The 21490-nt window shown below is 40.2% G+C and overlaps 1 long non-coding RNA gene and 1 pseudogene across 3 annotated transcripts in view; one reads left to right on the forward strand and one right to left on the reverse strand.

Annotated features, from left to right (window-relative positions):
* Positions 1-21490, forward strand: part of LOC114668746 (zinc finger protein 208-like) — a 690636-nt pseudogene that overhangs the window by 507202 nt on the left and 161944 nt on the right.
* The window catches only part of LOC127527878 (uncharacterized), a 438124-nt gene that overhangs the window by 368908 nt on the left and 47726 nt on the right, over positions 1-21490 (reverse strand). For 2 of the 3 annotated variants that reach the window (XR_007935049.1, XR_007935050.1), the window contains exon 2: positions 20023-20196. This is a non-coding gene — a long non-coding RNA (uncharacterized LOC127527878). The remainder of the gene's footprint in view (positions 1-20022; positions 20197-21490) is intronic. The other variant, XR_007935051.1, reaches the window with a different exon arrangement.

Here is a 21490-nt window from a genome sequence, read left to right on the forward strand (position 1 = left end):
AAAGATACGCTGACAGCTTGCCCTAATGTTGACTGTCGGATAACACGCTCGGCTACTTTGACCACCTTGACTGTACCCTCAGAAGGAATCTTCAAACCTCCTTTGTTTTTTAATATGAGCAAGTGGTAGCTTTGATCATACGATGCCGGTACAGCATCTGTTACCAAACTAGCACTGCACACATCACAGGACAGCTTTCTCAAAATCCCGTCTAAGGGCTACCTCCCACTGCTTCCTGAGGTGGATTTCTTTGGGAAACCTTCAAAGTTTGAGAAATGTTAACAACTAACAACAATCTACATAGCTAGTGACTAAATACGTTTAGCCAAAACGTTGTTTGGAGACTCACTTGAGCACATACAGTGCATCTGGAAAGTATTCACAGCGCATCACTTGTTCCACATTTTGTTATGTTACAGCCTTATTCCAAAATGGATTAAATTCATTTTTTTCCTCAGAATTCTGCACACAACACCCCATAATGACAACATGAAAAACGTTTACTTAAGGTTTTTGCAAATTTATTAAAAATTTAAAAATTGAGAAATCCCATGTACATAAGTATTCACAGCCTTTGCTCAATACTTTGTTGATGCACCTTTGGCAGCAATTCCAGCCTCAAGTCTTGTTGAATATGATGCCACAAGCTTGGCACACCTATCCTTGGCCAGTTCCACCCATTCCTCTTTGCTGCACCTCTCAAGCTCCATCAAGTTGAATGGGACACGTCGGTGCACAGCCATTTTAAGATCTCTCCAGAGATGTTCAATCGGATTCAAGTCTGGGCTCTGGTTGAGCCACTCAAGGACATTCACAGAGTTGTCCTTAAGCCACTCCTTTGATATCTTGGCTGTGTGCTTAGGGTCGTTGTCCTGCTGAAAGATGAACCGTCGCCCCAGTCTGAGGTCAAGAGCGCTCTGGAGCAGGTTTTCATCCAGGATGTCTCTGTTCATTGCTGCAGTCATCTTTCCCTTTATCCTGACTAGTCTCCCAGTTCCTGCCGCTGAAAAACATCCCCACAACATGATGCTGCCACCACCATGCTTCACTGTAGGGATGGTATTGGCCTTGTGATGAGCGGTGCCTGGTTTCCTCCAAACGTGACACCTGGCATTCACACCAAAGAGTTCAATCTTTGTCTAATCAGACCTGAGAATTTTCTTGCTGCAGAGATGGTTGTCCTTCTGGAAGGTTCTCCTCTCTCCACAGTGGACTCTGGAGCTCTGACAGAGTGACCATCGGGTTCTTGGTCACCTCCCTGACTAAGGCCCTTCTCCCCCGATTGCTCAGTTTAGATGGCCGGCCAGCTCTAGGAAGAGTCCTGGTGGTTTCGAACTTCTTCCACTTATGGATGATGGAGGCCACTGTGCTCATTGGGACCTTCAAAGCAGCAGAAATTTTTTTGTAACCTTCCCCAGATTTGTGCCTCGAGACAATCCTGTCTCGGAGGTCTACAGACAATTCCTTTGACTTCATGCTTGGTTTGTGCTCTGACATGAACTGTCAACTGTGGGACCTTATATAGACAGGTGTGTGCCTTTCCAAATCATGTCCAATCAACTGAATTTACCACAGGTGGACTCCTATTAAGCTGCAGAAACATCTCAAGGATGATCAAGTGAACAGGATGCACCTGAGCTCAATTTTGAACTTCATGGCAAAGGCTGTGAATACTTATGTACATGTGCTTTCTTAATTTTTTTATTTTTAATAAATTTGCAAAAATCTTAACCTTTTTTCACATTGTCATTATGGGGTGTTGTGTGTAGAATTCTGAGTGGAAAAAATGAATTTAATCCATTTTGCAATAAGGCTGTAACATAACAAAATGTGGAAAAAGTGATGCGCTGTTAATACTTTCCGGATGCACTGTAAATGCATAGCTTTGCTAGCTTAGCCTGGCATAGCTAAAGATTATAAAACGGGATTTTCTAATGGCCAAACATAACCAAAACAATTGTTCAGCCTTACCTATGAAATGTAATCCCTGTGATCTGCTTTGGAGTGTACAGCAGTTTGTACAATCCCAAGCAGCACATGCGTGAGGTATCTTTATCCATTACTTCACTCCACAGCAGTGCCACTCGCAATATGGTGGCGACGCTGACGTACGATGATGCTGGTCATACGGCGTCTAGTAATTCTATATCAATGGCAGACACTTCTCCAGAAGCCAGAGTCGGGAGGAGAGGAGTGGAGAACAACATAATAGGAGGATTGTGATTGTGATTCGTGCTTTGGACTGTGTTGTGCAGACTCGTGGGGACGGGGAAGACGTTCCACACAAGCGACGAAAAATTAAAGCCTCTTTGTTTTTGTAAGTGCGCCTCTCGCATCTGTCTGTGCCGTGTCAAGCACTGGAATAGCGTCATCTATTGTCGCACACTGTAATAATTATAATATGATGGCCACAATCACAGTCCCTGGCAAACTAATAAGCCATTACATATTTTGAATAGGTCAAGCCTCTTAAATTAACACACTTCATTCCTTCCATTCTTATTGGGATAGCTTAACTGTCATAACTGTGTAACAAACTGTTTTATACGCGTGGTAAATTCACTTCTAGTAAAATAAAAATAATTTGACTCTTTTCAATGTAGTTTAATTTGAAATAATATACATTCTTTTGTATTTTTCAACTGAAGCAATTTTTCTCAGTAAATCTTGGATAAATATGAATAGAAATCTTTTCATAGCCTGCTAGTGAAATTGAATCCTGTGAAAATCAGCCCCTTAATTGAGTCTGTTCTGGCCTTTTGAAAACATTAATATTTGCTGTTCATGTGCTCTGTGAACTTGTACTTTATTTTCGGCATAATGGGTATTTCTGAATTTATGGAAATGAAAGAATTATGAAAATATTATTAAATTATTTGAAGAAGTGACTTTTTACTTGATCAACGGATAACTAAAATGATTTTGCATTGAAATGTCAGAATTTTTTTTCTTTTAATTAACTGAATCTTTGACTCACCTCGCTATTATAATTAAAAAAATCTTGGGAACAGAGATGAGATGTCACTTTCATGTCCTGCGAGACGAGACTTTGCGCCAAGAGATTTAACCACGCTGGGGACCGGAAATAAAAGACAAAGAGTAGATGACAAAGTAGAACATCATAAAGAATTCTGAAACGTTGGCACTATACACATGCAGAGCAGGTTAGAGATAATGGAAGTATGAAAATGCGAAAGTCTCAAAAAAATGATAGTAAAGATCACATTAGCACAAACAAATGGAAATTATTACTTTGTGAAATAACGGTGTAGCCGCCAAAATATAAGGCGAGATCAAGTACGGGTAAAGCACGTGCTGAAAGAAATATCTCAGTCCAAAAGTTCATTTCTAAAAATATTTAGTTAAAGTTAAAAGCAAATAATCCACACAAGAATAAAGAAAAAAGTAGTTACACATGTAGAATAAAAGGCAAAATGTATCTTCTCTAAACTTAGCTTTTCTAGAGAAACTGTAGTTATTTCTGTACTTAAAAGTTCTTTACTTTTTCTTCTATACTTAAAGATTCTTAACCTCGTATACAGTAATCCCTCGCTATATCGCGCTTCGCCTTTCGCGGCTTCACTCCATCGCGGATTTTATATGTAAGCATATTTAAATATATATCGCGGGTTTTTCGCTGCTTCGCGGGTTTCTGAGGACAATGGGTCTTTTAATTTCTGGTACATGCTTCCTCAGTTGGTTTGCCCAGTTGATTGCATACAAGGGACGCTATTGGCAGATGGCTGAGAAGCTACCCAACTTACTTTTCTTTCTCTCTCTCTTGCGCTATCTGTGATCCTGACGTAGGGGGTGTGAGCAGGGGGGCTGTTCGCACACCTAGACGATACGGACGCTCGTCTGAAAATGCTGAAAGATTATCTTCACGTTGCTACCTTCTGTGTGCAGCTTTTAAGTATGCTGCACGGTGCTTCGCATTCTTAAAAGCACGAAGGGCACGTATTGATTTTTTTTATCTCTCTCTGCTCCTGACGGAGGGGGTGTGAGCTGCCGCCTTCAACAGCTTTGTGCCGCGGTGCTTCGCATACTTAAAAGCCAAACAGCCCTATTGATTTGTTTGCTCCTTTGAAGAGGAAGATATGTTTGCATTCTTTTAATTGTGAGACAGAACTGTCATCTCTGTCTTGTCATGGAGCACAGTTTAAACTTTTGAAAAAGAGACAAATGTTTGTTTGCAGTGTTTGAATAACGTTCCTGTCTCTCTACAACCTCATGTGTTTCTGCGCAAATCTGTGACCTAAGCATGACAATATAAAAATAACCATACAAACATATGGTTTCTACTTCGCGGATTTTCTTATTTCGCGGGTGGCTCTGGAACGCAACCCCCGCGATGGAGGAGGGATTACTGTATACTTAAAGATTCTTAATTTCTTCTTCTGTACACTTATATAAGTGCTGTTTTACAAGTTACTTCACACACACAAAAGGCCCGTTGGCCTGTTGGCATGGATATGGTTTAAAACCATATGCCCTCTATACCTTACACATGGCAAAGCTGGTTACTAACTAAAGAAAAATGTTTAGTCAGAGCAGACAGAAATAGCTAGAATATATCAATTTCACTCAACTTATGGGGGTTATAGGAACCTCCCATAGATTATGCTTTGTCATCTAGTAAAATATTTATGAATCTTGTATAACTAGGAAAATGGCTCTTACAAACGGAACAGCAAAAAGAGATCAAATATATTGTTCGGCTTTAAACTTTAAGTTGGAGACTTGTAGATTGTCTAATTCGTGTTTCCATCAGGGAAAAGTAGTGTTTCTTCCGAATGAAGAGGCATATCTGCGAGAATCAAAAGATTTGTTCTTTGGTGAAAGTGAAATCCCGCGAGAGAAATTTTCAAGCCCCGCGAGACGAGACTTTATGCAAAGAAATTTGGAAAAGTCCTGAACAAATCTAAAACATTTACAACCGCGCAAACAGTTCAATCACTTATCATTTGTGTGAGTGTTATTGTCAGACACAGTTCGTGTAGAGAGAAAGAAACGATATTCACTCACGGGCAGTTATACGATGCATTGTCACGATGTAATTCCAAACATGGAATCAAAATTCATTGCGATATTGACAAAAAGGTGAAAGCGAAAAGAGATCAAATATATGGACATAAGTGATATGACAGAAGTACATAGATATTGTTTGGCTTTAATTTAAGTCGGAGACTTGTAGATCATCTAATTCGTGTTGCCATCAATGAAAGTACTGTTTCTTCCCAATGAAGAGACCAATTTGCGAGAATTGAGTTTTGTTGTTTGGTGAAAGTGAAATCCACATACATGTGCGGCAGAGACGCGAAGTTGCTGGTGCATAGTGCAGGTAGGGGGGTTGGTGAGTGAAGCGAGCAGGAGGCGAAGCCCCCTAGTTCATTTATAATTATAAATCCATTTTGGAACAACGGGTGGTAATAACAGTATTTTCTATTAAAATTTTACAAAGCAGTACTTACTCGCACTTAAATACGATGGACTGTACCTGGATGTATGAAATTTCTTGTTTAGCTAAGCTGCTGAAAGAAGAATCAAATAAGATCTTGCATAGAAAATGTGAAACTGTAAATTCAATTTTGAATAAATTCACTTACAGTGAGTTAGGATCACAAATAATTAAGGAAATGAGCAACATTTGTAATGAACTGTCTACTCGCCAAGAGGATAAAGCTGAATTCAAAAGATGAAGTGAAAAAACGGGAAATTCCGCCTGGTCCTAATGACGTCAAGTCTGCTTCCGACCTCTTCGAGGTCACTTCCGGACCCGAGCCTATGGATGAAGACCCTTCCGGTTCCGACCCCTCTGATGTCATTTCCTATATTGGCCTTTAAAAGCCGCCACCTTTCCCCGATACCCTCAGTTCTATTTTGGACTCTGAATCGTGCATATCAGTGCTATCAAACTGCAGATGTTCTATCAAACAGTTGTGGCGAGCGCCCTCTTCTACGCAGTGGTGTGCTGGGGAGGCAGCATTAAGAGGAAAGACGCCTCACGCCTGGACAAACTGGTGAGGAAGGCAGGCTCTATTGTTGGCATGGAGCTGGACAGTTTAACATCTGTGGCAGAGCAAAGGGCGCTCAGCAGGCTCCTATCAATATGGAGAATCCACTGCATCCACTAAATAATGTCATCTCCAGACAGAAGAGCAGCTTTCAGCGACAGACTGCTGTCATTGTCCTGCTCCACAGACAGATTGAGGAGATCGTTCCTCCCCCAAACTATGCGACTCTTTAATTCCACCCGGGGGAGGTAAACGTTAATATTTAACATTATACTAGTTATTGTCTGTTTTTTTTTCACCTGTATTATTATCTTTCTTTAATTTAATATTATTTATTGTATCAGTATGCTGCTGCTGAAGAATGTGAATTTCCCATTGGGATTAATAAAGTATCTATCTATCTATCTATCTATCTATCTATCTATCTATCTATTTATCTATCTATCTATCTATCTATCTATCTATCTATCTATCTATCTATCTATCTATCTATCTATCTATCTATCAATCATTTTGCAGCCAGGAAATAATATACAGGTGGCTGCCCCAAACCTTGCAATGGCTTTCGGTCGAGTTTGTGACACTGCACTGTTTACTACCGGAATGAACGTGAAGATTTTGGGGAAAAAAGTGTTTGCACTACTTCCGCAAATGCTGATTGGTGTACAGCTTTCAATTTTTACCAATGATAAGGATATGAAGATTTTCAAATTTTAGGAGCCAAAATTCCGGACATTTTAAAAAAAAATTTAAATTCCACCCGGAGAGTCTGTGAGGACATGTCCGGGAAAATGAGGATGGTTGGAAGCCCCAGTCAAACATACAGACACTTGGAGCACATATAAATCCTGAGGATTGATTTTTTGTCTCTTCTGCTGCTATACCACTCCAGTGATGCAGCACCCGATCGAACGTTAATCACCACCTTAAGATTACAAATTAATTCCTTTTGTGATTGTTATTACAATAAAATGGTATGCAGAATCTTAACAAACTTGGGACAAGCTATCAAGCACCGCACTGCAGGCAAAAAAATAAACAAATGGATTTCCGCCTGTTAATGTCCACCATCATGTACATACACTGGGAACTGTGATCGCAACAACTTCATTGAAAAAAGAATCCTAGGTTAACTTTCCCACACTCGGCACACCACTTAACCAGAAACTTCCCCTGTGGACAGACAGACAAACCGTTGCCACCAATCAGTGTTTCCCTTTAGTTTTGCCATGGTACCTACCCTTTCCGTACACTTTTACTTGTCGTCAACCCTCTGAGTGTGAGCGCGTCGTCTCTAATTTTGTGTATCACACCTTTAAATCTTTTGTCACTTGTCTTTCAAGGCCACCATACCTGATGGACACAGATGAACTACCATCTGTTTTGTTTTCATCTTTAAAAGTACCTTTTGCTTAAGTAATGTTGTTTTTTACTTTAATGGACATGCATTTCATATACATAAAATGTGACATGATGGAATTTACTCACCTCCGATTCCTGCTGACCACCACAGTTCATCCATTGCAGGGTGGGGTACCTGTCAGTGTGCCACTTTTGACGAGTCCACCCAGAGTCTCACCTGAATAGAAAGGACGAACACACAGCTATGTCGGCATGTAGAGCACAGAATAACACTTGACAGGGAACAACTGTGGAGCAACAAGTAGAAGGAGCAGACAGGCAGCTTGTCGTAGTGGTGATGGCTTGGGACTAAAAACCCCGAGGCTGTGGGTTTAGATGCTTCTGCAGAGATTGGGTGACCCTGAGTGGGTCGCTTCACCTGTCTGTGCTCCAATAGAGTTAAAGAAAAAATGGCATCCAACCACTTATATCTCCGATGTTTTAAGCTGCCTTTGAATTTCCCCAGGACATTAATAAAGTGTATCCAATCTAATCTAATACAGGTGTCCTATGTGCCATGGAATGTGGCTGATCAGGAGTGTAAAGCTAAACACTGCCACCTAGTGTTCATATCGTTCCCGAATTCTCGTTTTAAATGAATCCATATGCTAATTAAAAATGGTAAAACATGATCACCTAAATCAGTGTTTCCTAACCTTGGTCCTGTGGCTCTCTTATGTTTTCACTTCTCTTTACAGCGATCGGTTCGTAGTGTGCATTGTTGCAATGTTACTTTTTCTTGGTGGTTTATTAAATTACGGATTTTTTCAAATGTTCATTTTTTTCCCTGTGCTTAAAAAAAAAAAAAAAGTGTTTTTAGCCAGCAGTTGGTAGCGCTATAGTGCAAACTATTGCAGTGTTAGTTTTCTCTTTTCAAGATTTTCTATCAGAGTTATTCAATGTTTTTACATTTAGTTTACTATTACCCTGTGCATTCTATGGTTTAATTAACTATATTTGTGCTTAAAAACTTAAAATATATATATTTACATACAGTTCGTACAGTCCGGAACTGATTAATTGTATTTACATACAATCCTATGGGAGAAATTGCTTCGGTTCATGACCAAATTGGTTTACGACCAGAGTTTTGGAACGAATTATGGTCGTGAACCAAGGTTCCACTGTATTCTTTTCGATTATAATGCACGACCGCGTCCACCATCGCAAACTGTTTTACACGCCATGGTCTTAGAGTTGGTGGGGGGGGGTCTCCGTGAGTTTCTCTTGCGAGCGGGCACATGACCAGGTGGTGTATATGCTTCGAGAACGAGGGTGGACGTGGCAGGACTATCTAAGAAGAGGCATGTTTGTCGCGGATGTGAATCACTGTATGCAGCGTGTAAAACAGTTTCCAAGGGGTATCCCATGGTCTTATAGTTGGTGGGCGGGTCTCTGTCAGTTGCTCTTGCGACCGGGCACATGACCAGGCAGTTTGTATGCTTCGAGTGCGAGGGTGGACGCGACAGGACCATCTAAGAAAAATCATGTCGCGGATGTGAATCTCTGTATGCAGTGTGTAAAACAGTTTGCGAGGGGTATTCCATGGTCTTAGCAGTGTCTATACTTCAATGTGAATCGCTGTATGCAGAGTGTAAAATGCTGTATTGTATGTTGCCCTCTCCAGAGTTGCATCTTTTCATTCACCTACAGTCGAATCCTCAAAACCAACCCCATTTGGACAACTGTGTCTTTCAGGAAGTGTTCACCCATCAATACATAATTATGCGGCATATGCTACGCCGCGGGTTGGCTAGTAAATATATATATATTAAAATGTACCAAGAAGTTATATGGGAATAATGTATTTTTTTTTCTTTTTAACAATGTTTTCATCTTGATTTTCATTCTAGTTTTCTATGTGAAGTTTGCATGTTCTCCCCGTGTCTGCATGGGTTTCCTCTGAGTGCTCCGGTGTCCTCCCACAGTCCAAAGACATGCAGGTTGGGTGCATTGGCAGTCCTAAATTGACCCTAGTGTGTGCTTGGTGTGTGTGCCCTGCGGTGTACTGGCGCCCTGCCCGGGGTTGGTTCTTGCCTTGTGCCCTGCGTTGGCTGGGATTGGCTCCAGCAGAACCCCGTGACCCTGTGTTGGGATATAGTGGGTTGGAAAATGACTGACTAACTGACTTTTCTAGGTGTTCTAATTGGTTCATTAATCCATTATTTAGTGTCAGACCCAATAATTAGTAGAGTCATTGCAGCCTTTGATTATTCCGCGTTGCTTCCCAGGGTGTCTGCTCTGCTGATTTTTAATTGTCACTAATAAGATACAACGAAGAGGAAAAACTGCACAGAGAAAGGGCGAAATCGAATGAAATGAACAAAAGAGAGTTAAGCATTTAAATCTAGAGCAAAAGCAGAAATACTTCTAAATGTCTTATAAATGTAAAAATCATGCTGCTGTGCTTTTCTGAATGAAGAATAAAAGACAACAAATGCCAGCTAATTAAATGAGATCAGTGTTATCAGGTTGGAACAAAAACCTGCAGCCACAGGGGGGCCACAGGACCGAGGTTGGGAAACGCTGCTCTAAAATGCTAAGAATTAACATTGTAGAACATTTAAAAAGTGTCATTTATCAGCACCCTTTTTATGTCAGTCACAGGATTTTTTAAATATGTCTAACTAGCTGACCCCCCAGCTCCGCACCTGTAGTAGTGAAACAGGACAAACTTTAAAAATCAATAAAACAAACAGGTATTGCTACCTAAGCAGAGGTAAGGAACACTCAAACACATGAGGGGAGGCTGGCGCATGAGTGACGAGGCCCCACCTGACTCCCTTAGTCCCCTCTCTTGACATCACACTTGACCCTCCCCTCGGCCCACACCCTCTGTGTCGGATTCATGCAAATACATCGGTACTGCAAGCGAACTATGACTCTTAACGTGATGAGAAGTCTCAAAATCAACCAGAATGTTCAAGAAAATTCTAGACAAGAAAACCTGATCTAAATCTGCCAAGTAGTTCTCTCGTGAAAAGCAGACAGACAGACAGACAGAATGACGTTGAGTTCTTAATATCTACTCTCTATAAAATCCTATGCCTAAAAGTGCAACGATTTGTGCAACTATTTTATGTCACGTTTTAAATCGGGCTTATTTTAAAACCTACCTATATATGTTTGGTATCATTCTTTTCAGGATTTATTAAATTTTAATGTGATGATGTTCGATTTTCAGACTCTTATTCCATTTTTAAATTATAAACTAAAAAATATCAACAACTCACGGCACTTTGTGCCAAAAGATTTAACCACGCCTGGGGCCGGAAATAAAGGACAGAGTAGGACAGCTGCTGTACAGACTTTTAAATGTTCGAAGCACCACACGAGATGCAGATCACACAGCACGGCAACAGCAACAAGAAAACAACAGCTGATCAAGCAAAGAGGAGGTAAAAAAAAGAGGGGGTTTCAGAAGAGCGACGGTGTCTCCTTGGGGTGCATTCAGCCCCCCTCTCTTCACAATGCGAGTGGCAGAGACAGAAAAGTGCATGGCACATAGTGCAGGACGGGGTGTTGGCGAGCGAAGCGAGCAGTGGAGAACCCCCTAGTGTATATATGTATGTTGCTCAATACCTACACTGTAAAAAGTGATTCGGTCGTGTTGTTAGTTTGATTTGTTTTTTTTTACTGAACTGACATAATGTTAATTCTTTAGTATTACAACTTAAATTTTCAGTATAGAATAATTTAAGTTTTTGAAGTTGCCCCATCTGAAGAGAAATTACTCCTTGACTCAAAGAATTTACTTTGGTTTTATTGTGCACATGCGCGCAAAGTATGGGCTGAGGAGAAAGAACGATGGAGTTTGTTGCCATTTTCTTGAACATTCTTCAATTAAGTCCGGTTTGATCCCACTTTTCAGGTAACATAGTAATAGAAAGTTATCAAATTATAACAACATTTTATATTAAAAATTACAGTATATGTGTCTTCATTTTAACAGATATTAAATAGTAGCACATTTAACCCACATAAACATTTAACATTAGTTTCCAAAGTATGCCTCATATTTTTTCACCTGCAAGAAATTACTAACAAAATACTGTATGTCAAAATCTTTTAAAATGATTTTATTATGATAATTTATTTTCACAAAATGAATTGGTTTTATATCGACTTGAACAAGGTGAAGTGTGTACAATTTTTATATATATGCATTTTAAGTACGCCGTTTGTAAACAACGTGAAAAAAAGTTACATTTTTTCATGATTTCTTTGTATCTACGTACGGTGGGTACGGAAAGTATTCAGACCTCCTTTAATTTTTCACTCTTTGTCATATTGCAGCCATTTGCTAAAATCATTTAAATTAAATTTTTTCCCTCATTAATGTACACACAGCACCCCATATTGACAGACAAAAAAAAAGAATTTTTGAAATTGTTGCAGATTTATTAAAAAAGAAAAACTGAAATATTACATGGTCCTAAGTATTCAGACCCTTTGCTCAGTATTTAGTAGAAGCACCCTTTTGAGCTAATACAGCCAGGAGTCTTCTTGGGAAAGATGCAACAAGTTTTTCACACCTGGATTTGGGGATCCTCTGCCATTCCTCCTTGCAGATCCTCTCCAGTTCTGTCAGGTTGGATGGTAAACGTTGGTGGACAGCCATTTTTAGGTCTCTCCAGAGATGCTCAATTGGGTTTTAGTCAGGGCTCTGGCTGGGCCATTCAAGAACAGTCACAGAGTTGTTGTGAATTTTAGCTGTGTGCTTAGGGTCATTGTCTTGTTGGAAGGTAAACCTTCGGCCCAGTCTGAGGTCCTTAGCACTCTGGAGAAGGTTTTTGTCCAGGATATCCCTGAACTTGGCCGCATTCATCTTTCCCTCGATTGCAACCAGTCGTCCTGTCTCTGCAGCTGAAAAACACCCCCACAGCATGATGCTGCCACCGCCATGCTTCACTGTGGGGACTGTATTGGACAAGTGATGAGCAGTGCCTGGTTGTCTCCACACATACCGCTTAGAATTAAGGCCAAAAAGTTCTATCTTGGTCTCATCAGACCAGAGAATCTTATTTCTCACCATCTCAGAGTCCTTCAGGTGTCTTTTAGCAAACTCCATGCGGGAGTTGGCCTTAATTTTTTTTTTTTATTCACTTTTCATTCTCTCAGACGCGTTCAGGATCCTACCCTACCCACCCCCCACCCCCATCTGACACTGCTGTTTTCACAGAAAGCCACGTTTTAGCTCTACATTGTATCACAATACATACTACGACCCTCCACCCAGGGATCTGACACACAAACGCTGGCGAATCTGCCTTCTTCGTATCTCACCATCACTTGATTTTCTTTTTATTCAGTTTTATTGAGTGTTCCTTCTCACACTGAATTACTATGCACCTTATGATGTCAAAAAAAAAACAGAAGCATGGGTATATATATATTTGGAATTATTCATTTTATGACCTGTATGATACATTTCGGAAAAGTTTGTGGCACGGATGCAACATTATTCATATTATTCATATTCATTTGCATAAGATCTTGCAGTTTGTAATCAGTGACCGTGTTTTTTTTCCCTGATCTTGCCAGTCCCTGTATGCTGTTTATTTTGTACTCCAGAACATGCAGAGTAAAGCACAGTAAAGAGCAGTAACTTCAGCGCTATATGCAATCATCAGACACTCCCCATCTGACACATAAGCCTCTTTTCACATAAAGATGCGCTATAGCTCTGCAGTGTACTTGTGACTGCATTCTCGTACCAATGCTTGCGAACTGAAGTGTCTGCGTGCACTTTTTGTGGCATGACACGTGTATTTTTTGAGGATGTATGTTAATGTGCAAGTATAATAAAACAAGTGCACTTTTATTCAAGACTATAACCTAAGAAAAAAGAAAGCAAGTTACAGTAGGTGGTTGATATGACAGCTTGCATGGTTGCAATGCTAAGAACTGCTGATTTCCGTTCCATGCAGAAAACATTGTCTAAGTAATGCAATATTATTTGAAAACGAACAGCGTCAGATCGGGTGTGAATTTATACTGGTGTTATTAGTCAGATCAGAAGCTGAATAAGCTCCTGTTCTGACTCTAAGGAAAAAGCATGAATTAATCAACAGAAATAACCGCAATCGACATTTTAAACTTAACTCTTTACAGTGCAAACCAATTTATAAATTTTATGTCCATTTGAGGTTAAAAAAATAACACTTTCTCCCCAGTGGGGAATCGAACTCAGGTCTCTGAGAAACAGCAGGGCTGGTGCGCTCTGAGTTAGCAAATCTTACCATTACGCCACGGAAGGTGTTGTATCATTCTTGAACCTTTTGTGAAAGTGTTTATTTGATTCAGGCTTCACACATTCTATAGTTTATGCCTACATTTTGTAACATTTATTACTAAAATATGAAAAAGTTTCTGTTTTAACAATGTGTTTACACAGATAACTGTTGAAACGGAACACACATGAAATACTTGTGTTCCAAATAACGATCTATTATTTCCACTGTAAAACTCCAGCAGTTCAGTCACTCCCAGATTATCAAACAAGGCATGAGCTGGGAAAACTTAGTGAACGTTCTGCGACAGTGGGGGATGGAACAGCCGGCTGCTTGCTGCTCATCTTAATCGGCACATTTAGAAGGCAAAAGACGCTGGCGGAGAGGTGAGAACGGTTTTAAGGTGGGCCGGATCTACGACTTTTTTCATAGACTCTGGTAATTCTAGTGTTAACAGTCAGAGACGTGCTCTTGTCATGGAGTTCAGCCCCCTTTTTACTCCAAGCCCACCTTTGCACATTGTGTCCAACAAGTTCTGTTTTGACATCATCAGTCCACAGGACTTGTTTGCAAAATGCACCGGGCTTGTTTAGATGTTCATCTGCAAACTTCTGATGCTGAATTTTATGGTAAGTACACAGGAGAGGTTTTCTTCTGATGGCTCTTTCGTGAAGGTCATATCTGTGGTGGTGTCACTGCACCAGAGGAACAGTGCATCACCACTCCAGAGTGTGACTACAAAACATCTTCATGAAGCTTTAGGGGTTTTGAATTGCCTTTCTAGCAATCTTATGAGCAGTTCTCTTAGAAATTGTTTTGGTACAAACTGAGGAAATGGCTCCTTGAAAACTCTTTGCTGTCTTCTTGTAGCCTTTTCCTGCTTTGTGGCGCCATTTGTTTTATTAATCAGAGTGCTAGGCAGCTGCTTAGAGGAGCCCATGGCTGCTGATTGCTGGGATAAGCTGTGAGGAGTCTGAGAATTGATACAGCTTTGACATTTGCGTCACGTGGCCATTCCTAATGATTGTGAACAAGCCAAAGCCGTTAAGTAGCTAATTTAAACTCTTACATCTTGGGGGGGGGGGCAGTTTTCCGAGATCTCTGATCACTTGGGGTGCCCATACATTAGTGAAGTACTCCTTCCTTTTCTCATACTACAAAACATAAATAATACACGAATCTTGTTTAAATTGCAGAAAAGAATGGTTTATATTTAACTTTGTGGCTTTTTGGAGATCATTTCATCTTCTTTTCACTTAACTATTCCCAGTTACAGTTATTTTGATCCGGGGGTCCCCACACTTTTGCATGTCACTGTATATGAAATGTCACGAAAGTGTACGTCTTGGGTAATACTACGTCTGAAAAGAACCATCCTCTCGCCAGTGTATATTGTGCATTCAAGTTATAGGACTTAAATGATGAAATCATTTAGTCTTGTAGTCCTAAGACACCTCAGCTTGCTTCCACCCTTTGGAGTTTGTAGTGGCCATTGTTCAACATGAGGACAACAGCTGAGCCAATGATAGTCAAGGAAGCCATTATGAGGCTGAAAAACAATAATAAAACCATTAGAGACATCAGTAAAATGTTAGGATGACCTAAATCAACTGTGTGGACTATCAACAAGAAGAAAGAATGCACAGGTGAGCTCAGTAATCACAAAGGGACAGATAGGCCAAGTAAGACCACCACTGCTGATGACAGAAGATGTTGCTACAGATTGCATTTTGATTACAGCTTGCACATCCTGATAGTAAGGATATTGCATGTGTCTCTGTAACATCTTAAATGTACCACCCATACAGATGGCATGATGTGGCTCAGGGTGACTGAGAGATTCCTCACCGTCAGGCAGTTCACACTGAAAAGCCGCCATTGCAAAATAACCCACAGCTGTTAAGACCTGTAAGAGAACTGAGATTATGTGATTTCTGTATGATGGTCTCTGTAATGAAGGCACATGTTCAGCACACACTTCAAAGAGGATGACAGTAGGGAGTCTAAATCGGCTTCTAATTAAGTCCTCATCATGAGCCAAAATGTCATTGTGATGTATCATAACTCACTTCTTGTGTAGCCTGTCAAGCATCAGAATGTGAAATGTACAATGAAATGAGATTTTCTGTTCAGTTCGTTTTTCCACCAGGTGTTGCTAAAATGCCAACACAAATAAAGTCTGCATGGGACTTAGAAATGCTCAAAACTTGCCGTTACTTTAAGTGAATTTAAACACCAAGTTCTATTTTTAAAACTCCAAACTTTTGTGTGAGAAATGGCTTAAACATGTTGCTGAGCATAAGGAAGTTTTATACATGTGGCCCTGCTAAGTACTTGTAATAGAAAACGTAAAATTAACAAATTGATTATGCTTTCCATGTACGGCTAAAGTTGTTTAATTGGTTATGCTTATCAAAGGTTGTTCCTAATTTCAGCCATCATGTATTTAATGTGAGTTGATGTTAATAATAAGGCAGTGGACTAAAAGTAATCTCTTTTTTCCCCTTTTCTTTTAAACTTTGTACAGGAAACAAAGATCAGTGCAGTTTGGAATCTGGAAAAGAATTCTCTGGCAGGAGTGCTCTTCAGATCCACACTAGAGTTCACACGGGAGAGAAGCCATATTGCTGTAATGAGTGTGGTAAACTTTTTTCACAAATGATCAGTCTTCAGAGACACACTAGAGTTCACACGGGAGAGAAGCCGTATTGCTGTACTGAATGTGGTAAACGCTTTTCACAAATGATCAGTCTGAAGAACCACGCTAGAGTTCACACCGGAGAGATGCCATATTGCTGTACTGAATGTGGTAAACAGTTTTCACAAATGAGCAATCTAAAGATCCACACTAGAATTCACACTGGAGAGAAGCCATATTGCTGTACTGAATGTGGTAAACAGTTTTCACGTATAAGCAATCTGAATGACCACACTAGAGTTCACACTGGAGAGATGCCATATTGCTGTAATGAGTGTGGTAAACAGTTTTCATATATAAACAGTCTTCAGAGACACACTAGAGTTCACACGGGAGAGAAGCCATATTGCTGTAATGAATGTGGTAAACAGTTTTCAATAAAGAGCAATCTTCAGAAACACACTAGAATTCACACCGGAGAGAAGCCATATTGTTGTACTGAATGTGGGAAACAGTTTTTACGTATAAACAATCTTCAGACCCACACTAGAGTTCACACTGGAGAGAAGCCATATTGCTGTAATGAATGTGGGAAACAGTTTTCACGTATAAACAATCTTCAATCCCACACTAGAGTTCACACTGGAGAGAAGCCATATTTCTGTAATGAATGTGGTAAACAGTTTTCACAAATGAGCAATCTTCAGAAACACACTACAATTCACACCGGAGAGAAGCCGTATTGCTGTACTGAATGTGGTAAACAGTTTTCACGTATAAGCAATCTGAATGACCACACTAGAGTTCACACCGGAGAGATGCCATATTTCTGTAATGAATGTGGTAAACAGTTTTCACAAATGATCAGTCTTCAGAGACACACTAGAGTTCACAACAGAATTAAAAGGGTAGCAGTTCAAAAATCAGTCCAGAAAAACAAGCACCCTTCAGGACTCGAGAGTGAGGTTCACTCCTGTCCTGAAAAGTAAGCAAACTAAACTATTGTTGACAAATTAATCTCTGAGAGAAGCCATATTGCTGTTTGGAATGTGGCAAAGAAATCTGTCAGAGGAGTTCTCTTCAGAGATGCACCAGAATTCACACCGGAGAGAAGTACAACTGAACTGTCCTGACTAAAGAGTGAGGTTCACTCCTGCCTGGACAGTAAGCACATGTAACTGATTGCAATCCATCCTACTTAGTGTTGTGTCAGAAACAAATCAACACAGAGGAGAATTAGAAGTTTATATCCTTTTTCCTTTTCCTGAAACAAAATAGAGAACAGGGCCTCATACAAACCGCTTCTCACCAAAGCCATGGGCCTAGCTCTGCTTTCATAACATACGTATTACATATAGAACTCTTTACAATATACATAACCTGACATAATAAGTCATAGTTCAGCTATGTAATATATATTTTTCTATTTTTATATAACAAAAAATGAAATAGCATACCTTTCCAAAAACTAACTGTAGCACCCCTCTGCTCTTACTGAGGGTTCTTACCCGAGTTGTTTTTCTTTTTTCCTTCTTTACTAACTTTAAATATAACCTTTTACCTTAGCATTCTGAGCACGACTGTTTCAAGGAACAAACCTTTGTTACTAATGTAATTTACATAACTCTACCATTAATTGCACAATTCGTTCCTAAACCCCACATAAGGATACTATAGCCACCTGCCAAACGTGATTTCCCTTTTTTTTTTTTCTCTTTATATGGCTTAGCCAGCTATTATAAAAAAACACCAAAGTTGAATATTTACATTTAAATAAATTAACTATTTACATATATACATAACACATCCATACAAAAGTATAATCTTAAATAATCCAAGAAATCTATATCAGTGTTGAACCAGCAGTCCTTTCTTTGAATGCAAAAATATCAATAAACAAGTACAATCCACTTATAAAACCTAAGCCGGCAAACTAAATAAAAGGAACCAAACAAAAGTCGGGTTAAAGGTACCACAGGTAAGCGTTGCAGGCCTGTTACTTGAAGGTGATTGCAACATTACTCGGTGACAGCCTGTTAGGCTGTAATAGAGCAGACGGGTCTCCTTTTCTGGTTTCCAGCAGATGTGCATCCCTTTTGTTTCTTTCCTAGTGAGTATCGATTCTCAGAGATAGTTGGTCAGCTGTAACAATATCCGATATCGACAATGTAATCCAATGTCTGCTGACATCTTCCATGTTCTGCGTTTCACGGACAGTGCTCCCTAGCTCACCGGTTTGGCGTTCTCGACCAGGCCATCCAGTCACCCACATGTTCACGTTTTCTGTCTCGACTGTTAATTCCGTGCTGGAATCCGGTCTTTTTTTTTTTTTCTCTTTTTAAACTCCTCGCTGAAGTTTACCATGAACTGCGTTTCAATCCTCGCTTTCAAAAGCCCAGTTCTCTCCTTTCTTTACTCACCTCTTCTGACCCCCGCCTTTCGCTGCTTTCCAAACCAGTAAAATAATTTAACATGAATACCAGCATTTACTTTTTACATAACTTTTTAACAACATGTACAATAAATGTAACTGTATTAATCAAATTTATATTACACCATTACTATTACCACCTCATAACTTGCGTTTTAAAGGGCTACATAACAAAAAAAAAAAAAAAACAGGGTGCCATACAAACCGCTTCTCGCCAATGCATATTAAGTAATAAATCAAATCATCCATCCATTATCTAACTTGCTATATCCTAACTACAGTGCCACGGGGGTCTACTGGAGCCAATCCCAGCCAACACAGGGCATAAGGCAGGAAACAAACCCCGGGGAGGGCACCAGCCCACAGCAGGGCACACACACACACACCAAACACACACTAGAGTCAATTTAGGATCGCCAATGCACCAAACCTGCATGTCTTTGGACTGTGGGAGGAAACCCACGCAGACACAGGGAGAACATGCAAACTCTACGCAGGGAGGACCTGGGATGTGAACCTGGTTCAGTTACTAATAATTACAAACACAAACTATTAATATAATATAAATAAAATGTAAAATAAAAATGAAAATCCAAAGTATCCATATGGTCATGTTGTACATCATGCTGAATTATATTAAAACGCTGTGGCAGCACACAACAAGAAGAAATGCTTTTTTAAATTTAGTTTTTATTTTTTTTGTTTTTGATAATAAAACATACAAAGACTGTATATAAGAACTCAGTGTGGGGGGGGGGGCACATTTGTTATTTAACACTTGAGAATTACCAAATAATATTCATGTCAAATCAATAGAATAAGAATAGAAAAGTCTTGGAGAGGTGGCACGGTGGCGCAGTGGGTAGCGCTGCTGCCTCGCAGTTGGGAGATCTGGGGACCTGGGTTCGCTTCCCGGGTCCTCTCTGCATGGAGCTTGCATGTTCTCCCCGTGCGTGGGTTTCCTCCCACAGTCCAAAGACATGCAGGTTAGGTGGACTGGTGATTCTAAAACTGGCCCTAGTCTGTGCTTGGTGTGTGGGTGTGTTTGTGTGTGTGTCCTGCAGTAGGTTTGCACCCTGCCCAGGACTGGTTCTCTGCCTTGTGACCCTGTGTTCGGATTCAGCGGGTTGGAAAATGGATGGATGGAAGTCTTGGAGAGAGCAGACTTACCTGTACAGCATCCACCATCGCCTGAGGGTGCCTGCAGTCTGTGGGGAGTCACATTAATTATAATTTGTACTACAAAATGTCATTGGTATGAAACTAAGGACACAAAAACAGTTGCTTTTGGTGGAAATTCATAACTAAAAGCTACAAACAAACAAATTAAAAATCAGAATACACTTTGCTACACATTCACACACCAAGAAAATTTGGAGGAATTAATCTCGAGAAGCCATATTGCTGTACTGGATGTGGCCGACGAGTCTCACAAACCAGAATCTTCAGGGCCACAAAAGAATTCAGACTGGGTGCCACCTCCAGAAGTGGGCTTAGTTGGAGAAGATCTACACCGGGGGCATCAACCCCTTTGCCTTGGTGTACCACCCCAAAGAATTTAAATGTTCTGAAGTTCCCCCTTTTTATTTTGGTGTTCAAATGTTAATTCCTGAACTGTTGTTATGTAAAAGTAAAGGTGGAATTTTTTTCCCACCCAGAATAATATTCTTTAAGAGCTTTCATAAGGTACTAGCAGTGGTAACCTGTCAAAGACGTATTTTAGAATGAATTTCAAACGGATTTGATATGTTATGACTGATAGGCACTGATAGTGTGTGACCAGGAGGAGGTCACTTCACCTGCTTGTGCTAATAGTGAAAAAACAAAAGAAATGTAAGCAATTGTGTCTCACATGTTGTAAGTCGCCTCAGCATCAGTCAAATAATAATAATTACAAGAAAGTTTAGTACAATAACGCCCTCAGTCAAAAGGGGTTTCCTGTTCCTCAGAGACTTTGTATTCCGCTCTCTTGATTTACTTACAGTGTGCTTTCTTGTTTGTTGTTGTAAATTGTTTGTTGCTTTGAATAAATTACAAAATCCTCAAATTCTCTAGTCTGTCATCTCCAGTCATCTGACTGTGACTCCTGCACTCGGCTTTGTTGGCCAAACCCTGTGAATTGGCACATTTTTCAGAGGTCCATGAAGCCCCTCTTTTACATGGTCTATCGAGTCTGAAGCTAAACAGACTGACTGAAACCAAAATGGCCAAGGCAGTGTGTGCGGAGGAGCCTAACCTCATCTCTAGTGAACTGGGCTTCGATGTAGAAGAGAACATCTGAGCTGATATCTCCACATTCAGCCAAACCCCAACTCACACACTGCAGACCACCCATCTGTGGGCGCCGCTACGGCCTTTCAGACAACGGGCTCCATGCAGTAAGCTTGAAGTGCTTGGCCGAGGCTACTGAGAGACGAGGATTCCATCTCACCATTCAGACTGGGATGTGAGATACTGTCCTTAGAGAAGTGACGTGCCCTCCATCATGAGCTCCAAAGAAAGTGCTGGTAGCAAACTGAGAAGTGCAGTTAAGTAACCGATCAGTTAAATCAGCAGCAACACATTCAGTGGATGTAAAGCTTTAATCCGACTCTGTTTTTCCCCCATCGAGAAAAGTGAGGAAAAGAAACACACTGAACTGGAGGAGATTAGGATTTTATATTTAATGAGCAATGTAGTGAATTTAATTTAAGTAACGTTTCCAATCACTGGTCACATATGAACATTTGTTTTTGTATCTAGGATATCATCTCTGGAATGAATGGTGGAAATA

This window comes from Erpetoichthys calabaricus, chromosome 1 (genome assembly GCF_900747795.2).
Source record: "Erpetoichthys calabaricus chromosome 1, fErpCal1.3, whole genome shotgun sequence".
Lineage (NCBI taxonomy): Eukaryota > Metazoa > Chordata > Cladistia > Polypteriformes > Polypteridae > Erpetoichthys > Erpetoichthys calabaricus.